Here is a 9,965-nt window from a genome sequence, read left to right as displayed (position 1 = left end):
GATTCAAGTTCAAATGGAAGTTGAAAGGAGAGCATGGAATGCAAAAATGTGGACAAAGCGATGCAAAAAGGTGTAGAAGTGGCCGTAATTTTTTGTTCATGATTCTAGTAGTTTTTTTATGTACAATTTTAGACATGTTATTTTGTAATGGATTTGAAATGACTTTGATTATATTTGAGTTTAAATTGGCAAAAGTTGTTTTGTGAGTGAATTTATGGTTGTTTTGGTATAACAGGTTTTGTGGCTTTATTGTGTATATTTTGGCAAAAAAAAATTTTTGATTATTTTGAATTTGAAAATAAATATATATTAAAAAAATAAATGCGTCAGAATTCCGTCAAAAAACAATTCATATATGCGTTGGAATTGTGTCGGAAAATAATTCATATATGCGTCAAATTTGTGTCGGAAAACAAATCAAATATGCATCGGAACTGTGTCAGAAAAAAAATTATAAATGAGTCAGAATTGCGTCGGAAAACCGAAAATTAATACCATATTTATACATATTAGGTAATATTAATACGAAAATTATATTTATTAAAAGTTGTTAAAAAGTGTCGGAAAAGTGTCTAGAAATTGCAACACAATTATGCGTCGGAAATTTGTCTTAACTTGCATTAGAAATGCGTCATAAAGGAATTTCCGATGAGGGTTTTTCTGACACGCAAAAGGCGTCAGAAATGCATCGGAATCACCCGTTTGTGACGCTTTTCCGACGCAATTTGGCGTCACAACACTATCAGTTTTCTAGTATATATAGGAGGGATTTGTGTTATATAGGAGGGATTTGTCTTTACTGATGTTCAATTTAGTATATAGTTTAGAGAAAACACAAAATGGAAACAGTAAGGTTATTTTTCTGTTCCTGATTGTTTCTTGTGATTGACTGTAGTTGGTGTGGAATATGGTTTTGGATATGATAATCAGGAATAAGAAAATGGTGTACGTGGAATATGGTTTTGTTTAATAGAGCAGCAATGATACGGAGCTCTACAAGAAAAAAATCGTTGGATTTAGAAAAAAGTCATCGGATAAAGAATAATCATTTTAAGTAGTAATCACGATATGGATTTAAGGATAATTATTCATTTTATTTTGATTTAACCAAAGTAACATCATTTTTTGTGTGACAAAATGCACAGCTTAACAAATGAGTGATGTGAAAAGAAAATGCCAATATACGTAGGGATTTATATGCACACAATTGGTCTAAAAAAATCAACAAAGCATCGCGGAGTAGAAAGTTTAGAAATCAACAATGGCAATTACCAAAAAGGGAAGTTATTAGTGCATTTCATTTAGTTATCTTAAATATATATGGAATCTTTCCTATTTTTACTGCTTTTTGTTTGCAAATAAAGGTCTTTCTTACGAATATCGTCTTCGGTTATTAAAACACCACTTTAATGAGCTGATCGATTTGTAGAGCTAAGTTAAGAGCATGAGGTACTATTTACAATGGTGCTATATTTATTTTAACTTTATTTATAATTAAAAAGTGGTGTGTTATTGACTTAGGGTGTGTTTGGTTGGGTCTGGATGAGCCTATTCAGATGACAATGTCTGGTTCACTCAGATTTGAGGGTGTTTGGTTTGTTAACATCATACATCTGAATGGTTCCATCATCCTCTTATTCGCTTAGATTTCAAGGTTCCAACCATATATAAACTTTATTTTATGAATTCAAACTATGGCGGATGAACCGAATACCTGTTTGTGGTGACTTTCATATGGTTGGAACCTTGAACGTGGCTATTTTGTTACATCTGATCCAAAGTACTATCCAAATCTTTGTAATTAGAGAGTAGGATGAGATAAATATGTGTTTTTTTTTTGTTGTTCTAATTATTATACATATTAAATTAAATGTAGTGTCAGTCTCTCATCGTTACTATTTATTTACTTTTGTGCTTGCATTTGTTATGTTTGGTGCAGAAAATGTTGTACATTATTTATGTACTTAAGAGTGCTCCACGTGTTTAAGTTGTTCTACACGTGTGTCTCCACTGCGTTTATCATTTGCTTTTGTTAGTATTTTCCATTAGCAAAATTCAACTTCACGTATCCGGCAACAGAGTTGCGTTCAATGAAGGCCCCAAACTTACCATTGCCAAGGTATGTTTCTCTCTCTGTAAATATTTTGTTTAAATATATTTGTTCCTTAATTTGTTCAAAACCCTACAGTTTATTTTTGATTTTCATTACAAGAGGCCTAATAGCGTAAGAGGCAAACACGTTGTCGCCTAATAGAAAAGCTAAAGGTATGTTATAATGATTTTGTCCTTTTACGCTTTTGGATTTGAATACATGATGTTGTGATGTTAAATGTTTCTAAACTGCTCATGCATGATAATGTTTTTTGCAAAAAATAACGGGTCAAATGAAAGCCAAAAAATAAATAGGTTAACAAAAAACCATAAATATATGTAAGTATTTGGATACTGTATATAAGTTTGTGTTTATACACACTTTAGTATGTGTGTGTACAGATTTAATGAATGTTAGAAAAAAAATTGTGAAAAATTGGTCAACACTCTTGACAGTTTTGTATAGTATGTTTTCATGGGTAAAGGCTGTCACATTCTCTTTTATAGCCATGATAGTTTCTATAATTTTCTATTTGGATATATGTTTTCATGGGTAAAATTCAAAGTGTACGCAAACCATTAATTTCTATTTGGAATTTAGTGTGTTTCCATGGATGTTAAAGGAATTATGTGTAATTTGAATTCTCTGTGATGTTTTGTGGTTTTTTTGTATAATCATTTATCATTCAGATACGTAACCAAATAGATACATTTCATTCATCAAAAATAGTTTAGAGGGGTAAGATAGTCATTTTAAACAGTTATTCAGATATCCAACCAAACAGACTTAACTGATTCAGCACTTATTGGCACAGAGCCTCTTAACCATTAAAACCTTTTATTGATTCAGCACTTAATGGCTAATCACTTGCCAAATAGCCCCTTACTAGGATAATGACTCATGTTACACAGGGTAGAATAAAAATGAAAATGTCATATTTATTAAAAAGAAGGATAATTTTATTTTTGTTGTGAAACAACGACCTATTAACTACACCCAATATGCATGTTATCATATTTATTATGTAGTATAGAGAAAATAAGAAGTAGAGAAAGGGGAGAAGTTCTTATTCATTGAGATATCTAAAATACCAAATACAAGAGCCACTATTTATAGGCTATTACATTATTACAAACATAATGAAATGTATTGGTTATGAATGTGGAGAGTCACTACATTATGGTGCATTCATAACACTCCTCATTAACTATCCACATAATGAAATACGCTTAGTGATGTTGTCTCATTAAAAACCTTGCTAGGAAAACCCAGTGGGATAAAATCATAGCTAAGGGAAAAAGAGTGCAACGCGTATAATACTCCCCCTCATTTATACATCATTTAATTGATGGGTTCTGATCTTTTGTGAAAGTTTATCTAAGACTTCGGAGTTGATAATTTACCACTTGTTCTTGTAGTATACACTTCCTTATTCGGTTGAATAATGTACTATCTTCATGTAAGACCTGTAGTGCGTCTTCTTGTAAATAAGTGACTTGTAGTGCGTCATCTTGTAAATAAGTAACACAAAATCCATAACTTTGTTATATTACATTCCCTGCATCAATACGACTAACCAAACCTTTTTTTTATGGGTTAGCAAAATATAAACTCATATATTTCATACCTTGCATGTATCAAAGCATTTGTTTAAATCATCTCGGTGTCTCTTCACTTGAAACAAACAATATATCTTATCAATAAATGTAAATAAATAATATGTATAGTTACGTATAACTACCAAGAAATATTGCATCAATTACAATAACCTGTGGTACTTTTTGACCAAGAATTTATATTTAGAAAAAGGATAATTTGGTCTATATGTGATGAATTTCACCCGTATTAAATGTTCCAACATCTTCTAGACGAAGTTTGATTGGTATAAAAATATAACTATACAAATGGTCTATACGCAATCAACATGTTATCAATGATTTAATATTAAAATATTCAACACATGGATCAAATTTATCATTTTCATATATCTTTTCCATGAGATGATCAACATGCTCAATTTTCGAGGATTTTTATTCTTTGATCCGAATAGTCTAGCACGCTTCAATCGTGTCATAAACTCATCACCAATGTATGGTTATCCTTTTAATAATATTTATTGGAGCACCAGCCGTTGTTATATATGACTTAGCTAGTCAATCTATTTAGGTTACTGAATGCATTTGGTAGTTAATTTGTTGATTCTTGTAAATGAATTATCTTTTGAACTTTTGGTTTATATTTTTTAACTTGAGGATCAATATGACATAAACATAATAATAATTCATTACAACTTTTTAATTTTCCAACTGCTTCTAATTTCCCCCTCATGTTGGAAATATTATTTTGTTTAAGTAAAAAATCAATATTGAGTCATAAACGAATCCCACGTTGATGACTCTAAATACATAATTATCAATACTTTTTCATATCCAACATATATTCTCAACCTTACTTGAGGTCCCATACTTGTGCATTATGGTGGAGTAATTGCAATGTATATTGCACTTTTAAAACTACAAATGGAAGTATTTGGTTCCTGACCGAAAACCAATTGTAATAGGGAGAATGTATTATCACTTATTGGCCTGATGTGTTAATATTACATCATATAAAAACACATGTTCCGACATACATATGAAATTTTTCTCTCATGATTATTGGATTTGCAATCAATCGTAGACGTTTATTCATCGTCTTCAACAAAAGCAAAAAGATTTTTGTAACAACATTCGTCACATGTACTTTAACATTTATTCCAATAATCATCACTAAAATGGGAATTAAGATCATCACATTTATCAAAATAGTCTATCAGCTAAATCACAAGTCACGCAAACTTCAGGTTGCGAATCTTATAACTATTTAGACGATACATCGATTTTAAAAATACTAAATGGTATCATGCCGGGATACAAATATCCTTTTGTCATTTTCATAATATATTATAAATTTATACCCAACTTAGTTGGTTAATAATTAACTTTCCCTTGAGAGCACACGTTATATGTTTAATTACCATGAAGAATTTTCTGGTCCTTCAATATTTTCACATCATCAATGACTCGGATGGTGTAACCGGTCAAGCCAATATAATAAACAATCATGATCCATAATTTTCACATCAGCTTATGTTTTTGTTTAATACACGACAGAAAATACGAGAGAATAACATATCATCATTTTAAACATTCATGCTAAAACACGATTCCCGTGTTTATTCTCGTATAATCACTCACTTAGTGTGCCACTTCTTGTGGTCATAGTAACATGGTTGATCTCATTATCAGCATGACCATCATTATAACTTTGATGGTCGATCTCAATATTATTACAATCATCGTTGCAATTTTCTCAATTATCTCTATGGTCGCTATGATCAATACATAGTCACATTATCAGAAAATCACTTTTTTTTCATAATTAAGCTCTTTACATTATAATTGAGAAGTAGTTGCATGACCAATTCACGTAAAATATACCAGTCTTAAATCTTACTATCTTAGGGCCTTCAACTGATGATGAGATTAGGGATTACGATGATTCAGGTGTCATACTTAAACATATATGTTTCATGAGAGTGTAGAAAACCACAACTCTAGTTTAACGTTTAATACTCTCCATACCGTCTATAGAATATAAAGTAAACTTAAAGTAAAGTTATGCAATACGTGACGTTATAACATGTTAGCGTATAAAACAAGTTATAATCAAATTTTAGAAACTATTACTTTTTTTTTCATCTCTTGCAAGCAAATACATATATTCTATGCATAAATACTTGCTAGCATCTAAAAGACATACAATTGCAATAGTTACAACAAAAATAAATTATGCATTTTAGCATTATAATATGCCATCATAAAACGTTATATTTACGCAACTCTCTATTTTATTAACATCAAACACATGCTATCAAAGTATTGTAGGCACACAAATAACAAAATTGATATATGATAATAGAAAACATGAATTCTCAAACTATGAATAATAAATTAGAGTTATATATGCATGCCTTTTACTAGAATCTTAACTGTCCTTTTTGGTTACATAAATTGTCAAATAAAAGGAATCTAATTTTTTCTTTAGTTAAACAAAACAAAGAATCTTGCCTAAATCCGTCTTCAATGTGAAAGTTTAATTGTTTTAAAGTGTGGTCAACAAAATATGGCTACGTATATAGAGCAACACAACAAAGAAAACAAAGAATTATATAATGAAAACATCAATATCCATGATTCTTTATTTAATTACTAGCAAAATATATATAGCAACACATCAAAGAAAATTTCATAAAACCAGATAACACCAAACAATACCACCAAACCAAAATAACTACATGGTTTGATATTAATAAAACTTGTAAAAGTTTAACATAAACTCATTCAACTAATACTTAGATGAAAAAAAAGGGTTAAACTCATTTTAAAAGATTAAATCAAATAACAAATATTATGTTCAGATAAACTCCAAGAATGTTAATCGTTTAACTGACATTAAAATTCATATGGGTTTCCAATTCTCCTTATTTGTTAAATATCACCGAAAATTTAGTCATTATCCCCACAAACATTGATCATACTAACTTTACATTAGAATATATAAACAAATTGCAATTCTATCCAAAATTAGAGAACTATAAGAAAGAAAATAAATCAATCAATTGTTTATATATCTAATCGAGATCATATGAAATAACTTTCATTAGAATTTAACTTATTGTCCATTCAAAATTAATAAAAATAAGATAAGGTTAAACAAATTAACATATTAATTGGTAATTATAAGCTAGTAAATATCTTAAAAGGGGCTAAATGTGAAAGTCAAAGTTTGCAACAAAGTACTGCCAAGTAGAGGTGCACAAATCGGTTTTTTTTAAAAAAACCGGTTCGGTTAACCGGACCGGTTTTTTTTGGCCCGGAAAAAAACCGGTTCGGTTAATAACCGGACCGGTTAATAACCGGTTTTTGTATCTGAAAACCCTAACCGGTCTAACCGGTTAGGACCGGTTTAGGAACCGGTTAATAAACCGGTTTTTTTATTAACCGGTTTTTTAATAACCGGTCTAACCGGTTAACCGGTTTTTTTTTTTTTTTTTTTTTTTTAAATAACCATTATTTTTTCACAGTATAAACAAACCGGTAACTACAAGGCAAACCGGTAACTACAAGGCAAAACGGACTAACTCCATTCTTTGCTTTCGTTGTTAGGGTTCTTTGCTTGGAAGATTAAAAACACATAACTTTCATTTATAGCTTTTACATTAAAAATACAAACATTAAATCGTTATCGCATATTCGTAACTCAAAAATACAAACATTAAAGAATGCTTAGACACGATTACATTAACAACTTGCTGTTTCTTACTCATTATTTTCTTCGCTACCCGATCCCGAGCTATTCCTTAGGTAATCGTCGTACGCGGCTTCTTCATCGGTCATTGGTTGAGTGTGTCCTTGATTGACCTCGTCTTCATACAAGCCCGCCTCATAGTCCATTTCCCCCTCGAGTGAGCGTTGATGTTGTGCCCTATCTAAAGAGTCCAAGTAATCCTTGTAGCAAATCGACATCTCTACAGCTGGTGGAGTGAGTCGAGTCCTCCTAATCGATATAACCCTGCCAGAAACAGAAAAAGCAGACTCCGAAGCTACCGTGGAAGCTTGGACCGTTAGTAAATCTTTGGTCATGGCGGCGAGGATCGGAAACTCATCCTCCTTACCTCTCCACCAAGCCAGCAAATCAAGACTTCTAAATTCATCCGGAGTCATGTGTTTCACAAAGTTGGTACCACCATACCTTCCAAGTTCACTGCTTGGGGTGTTTACCTTTTGACGTTTACCGGCGTCTTCCCAAATCATGTAGTACATCCTCATTTCAATGTCGGTTTGGGATTGGGATTGGGCAACAGCTCTTAACGAGTCATGAATTTGGGAAGACGACCCGTATTTTGTAAGGTAAACATCATACATGTTAGACAAGGTGGTGTTGAAAGCATTCTTTAAAGTTTGGTTATAATAGGGGTTTTGATCGTCGTTTAACTCTAGCTCATCACAAATTTTTTCTATTAAAGCTTCAACACCACCAACATTGATGCAAGGGTTTAACGCAGCAGCACATGTCAAAACAGCGGGTAGTTGTTGAAAATATTTCTAAATTTTTCTTTCATTTTTACACCCATATCAAAATAAGGTGCACCCCTACAATGAAGTTCACTCAACTTTGTGCACATGACAGCAATTTTTGGTAAAGCAATGGGGCTTGTTGGATAGTAAACCCCGGATAAACTAGTTGTGCAAGATTTAAAAATTTGAAGGACCTCCGTAACGATCTCAATCAATAACCAGTTTCTAGGATCGTACGGTGCACATTTACCCCTACTTGACAAAATTTGATGAAACGCAACTAGTGATTCTTTTTGTTGGATGGCTTTCTCAAACATATCACAAGTCGAGTTCCATCTTGTTGGACAATCCCAATTTGGCCCCAACCATTGACAATTAGCTTCTACACAAAATTTTTTGTATCTTGAAAATGTTTTATTGTTGCTAAAAACATCTCGTAACATTCTTTTAAAATTGTTTCTTTGCGTTTCGATCACGTTTAACCCATCTTGCACGGCCAAGTTGATAATATGTGCAATGCATCGGCTATGAAAAAACGCTCCATCACAAATAGGTTTATACTTTAATTTTAAATGGCCAACCGCGGCCGTATTGTTGGACGCGTTATCAAACGAAATTGAAAAGATTTTATGTTCAATCTTGTATTGTCGAATGACTTTATCCAAGAGTTTAAAAATATTTCTACCCGTGTGCGGGTAATCAAACAATTGAAACGCAACGGTTCGTTTCATCATTTGCCACGACTCGGGGTCAACCCAATGAGCCGTCACACAAATGTATGAGTCGGGCGAACCATTAGGTACCGACCACACATCCGTTGTTAAGTTTACACCAGTTTGTAAGTTTGAAAAGTATGAAATTAGTTCGGATTTAGCGTTTTTCCATGCTTTAAGACAATCTCTTCTAAGGGTCGAACGACTTACGTGTTGGTAGCGTGGTTGAACATACTTTTGCATCATCTCCGTGAATTGAGGGTTGTCGAAGTGGTTGAAAGGAAGTGTTTGTTGAATCACAAAGTTTGAAAACTGTTGACGTACCGCTTCAAGGTCGTACGTAAACACCGTTCCTTGATTCGTCATCTCCGGCTGCGAACTACTTCCCGATTCGTCCTTCAAGGCCTTGCAAAAGGGCCTTTGTACATGCGCTTTTAAAGTGGAGTTTGCATCTTTGCCATAAAACTTCAAACAATGTTTGCATCGAGCTTTTTGGCTACCGTTAGACATTTCGCATAGGTCGAAATGTTGCCAAACATCTTGGTTTCGTTTCGTGGGGATGACCCGAACGACCGTTTCTCCCGTGTTCGAGGCACCCATGTTGACGGATGAAGCAGCACTTTGGGAGGCCATGATAATCGACTACGAAATAAGAGCGTATGGAGTGGTAATGTGGTATAATTGAGCGTGAGATAACAAAATAATCGCGTATGAAATAAACGTTTAGAGCGTTTGGAGCGTTTGGAGTTGTATAATCGAGTGTGTTCTAACCAATACCCAACCTAAACTATATATAGATGTTTGTGGGGGTAGAATGGTAAAAAAAAAACGGTCAAAATTGAAAAAAACGGCTATATAGCCGTTTCACAACGGAAATAAACCGGTTTTTAACCGGTTAACCGGTTACTAAAAAACCGGTTAATCGGTTTTTCTATAACGGTCATAAACCGGTTTATAAAAAAACCGGTTAACCGGTTTTTTAGTAACCGGTTTTTTTATAACCGGTTTGAAAACCGGTTTGGTCTCTAAAAAGTATAACCG

The sequence above is a fragment of the Bidens hawaiensis genome, unplaced genomic scaffold (genome assembly GCF_021521415.1).
Source record: "Bidens hawaiensis isolate Kalapana, Puna unplaced genomic scaffold, B.hawaiensis_p1.1 tig00021036_1, whole genome shotgun sequence".
NCBI lineage: Eukaryota > Viridiplantae > Streptophyta > Magnoliopsida > Asterales > Asteraceae > Bidens > Bidens hawaiensis.
Note: the sequence above shows the minus strand (reverse complement) of the source record.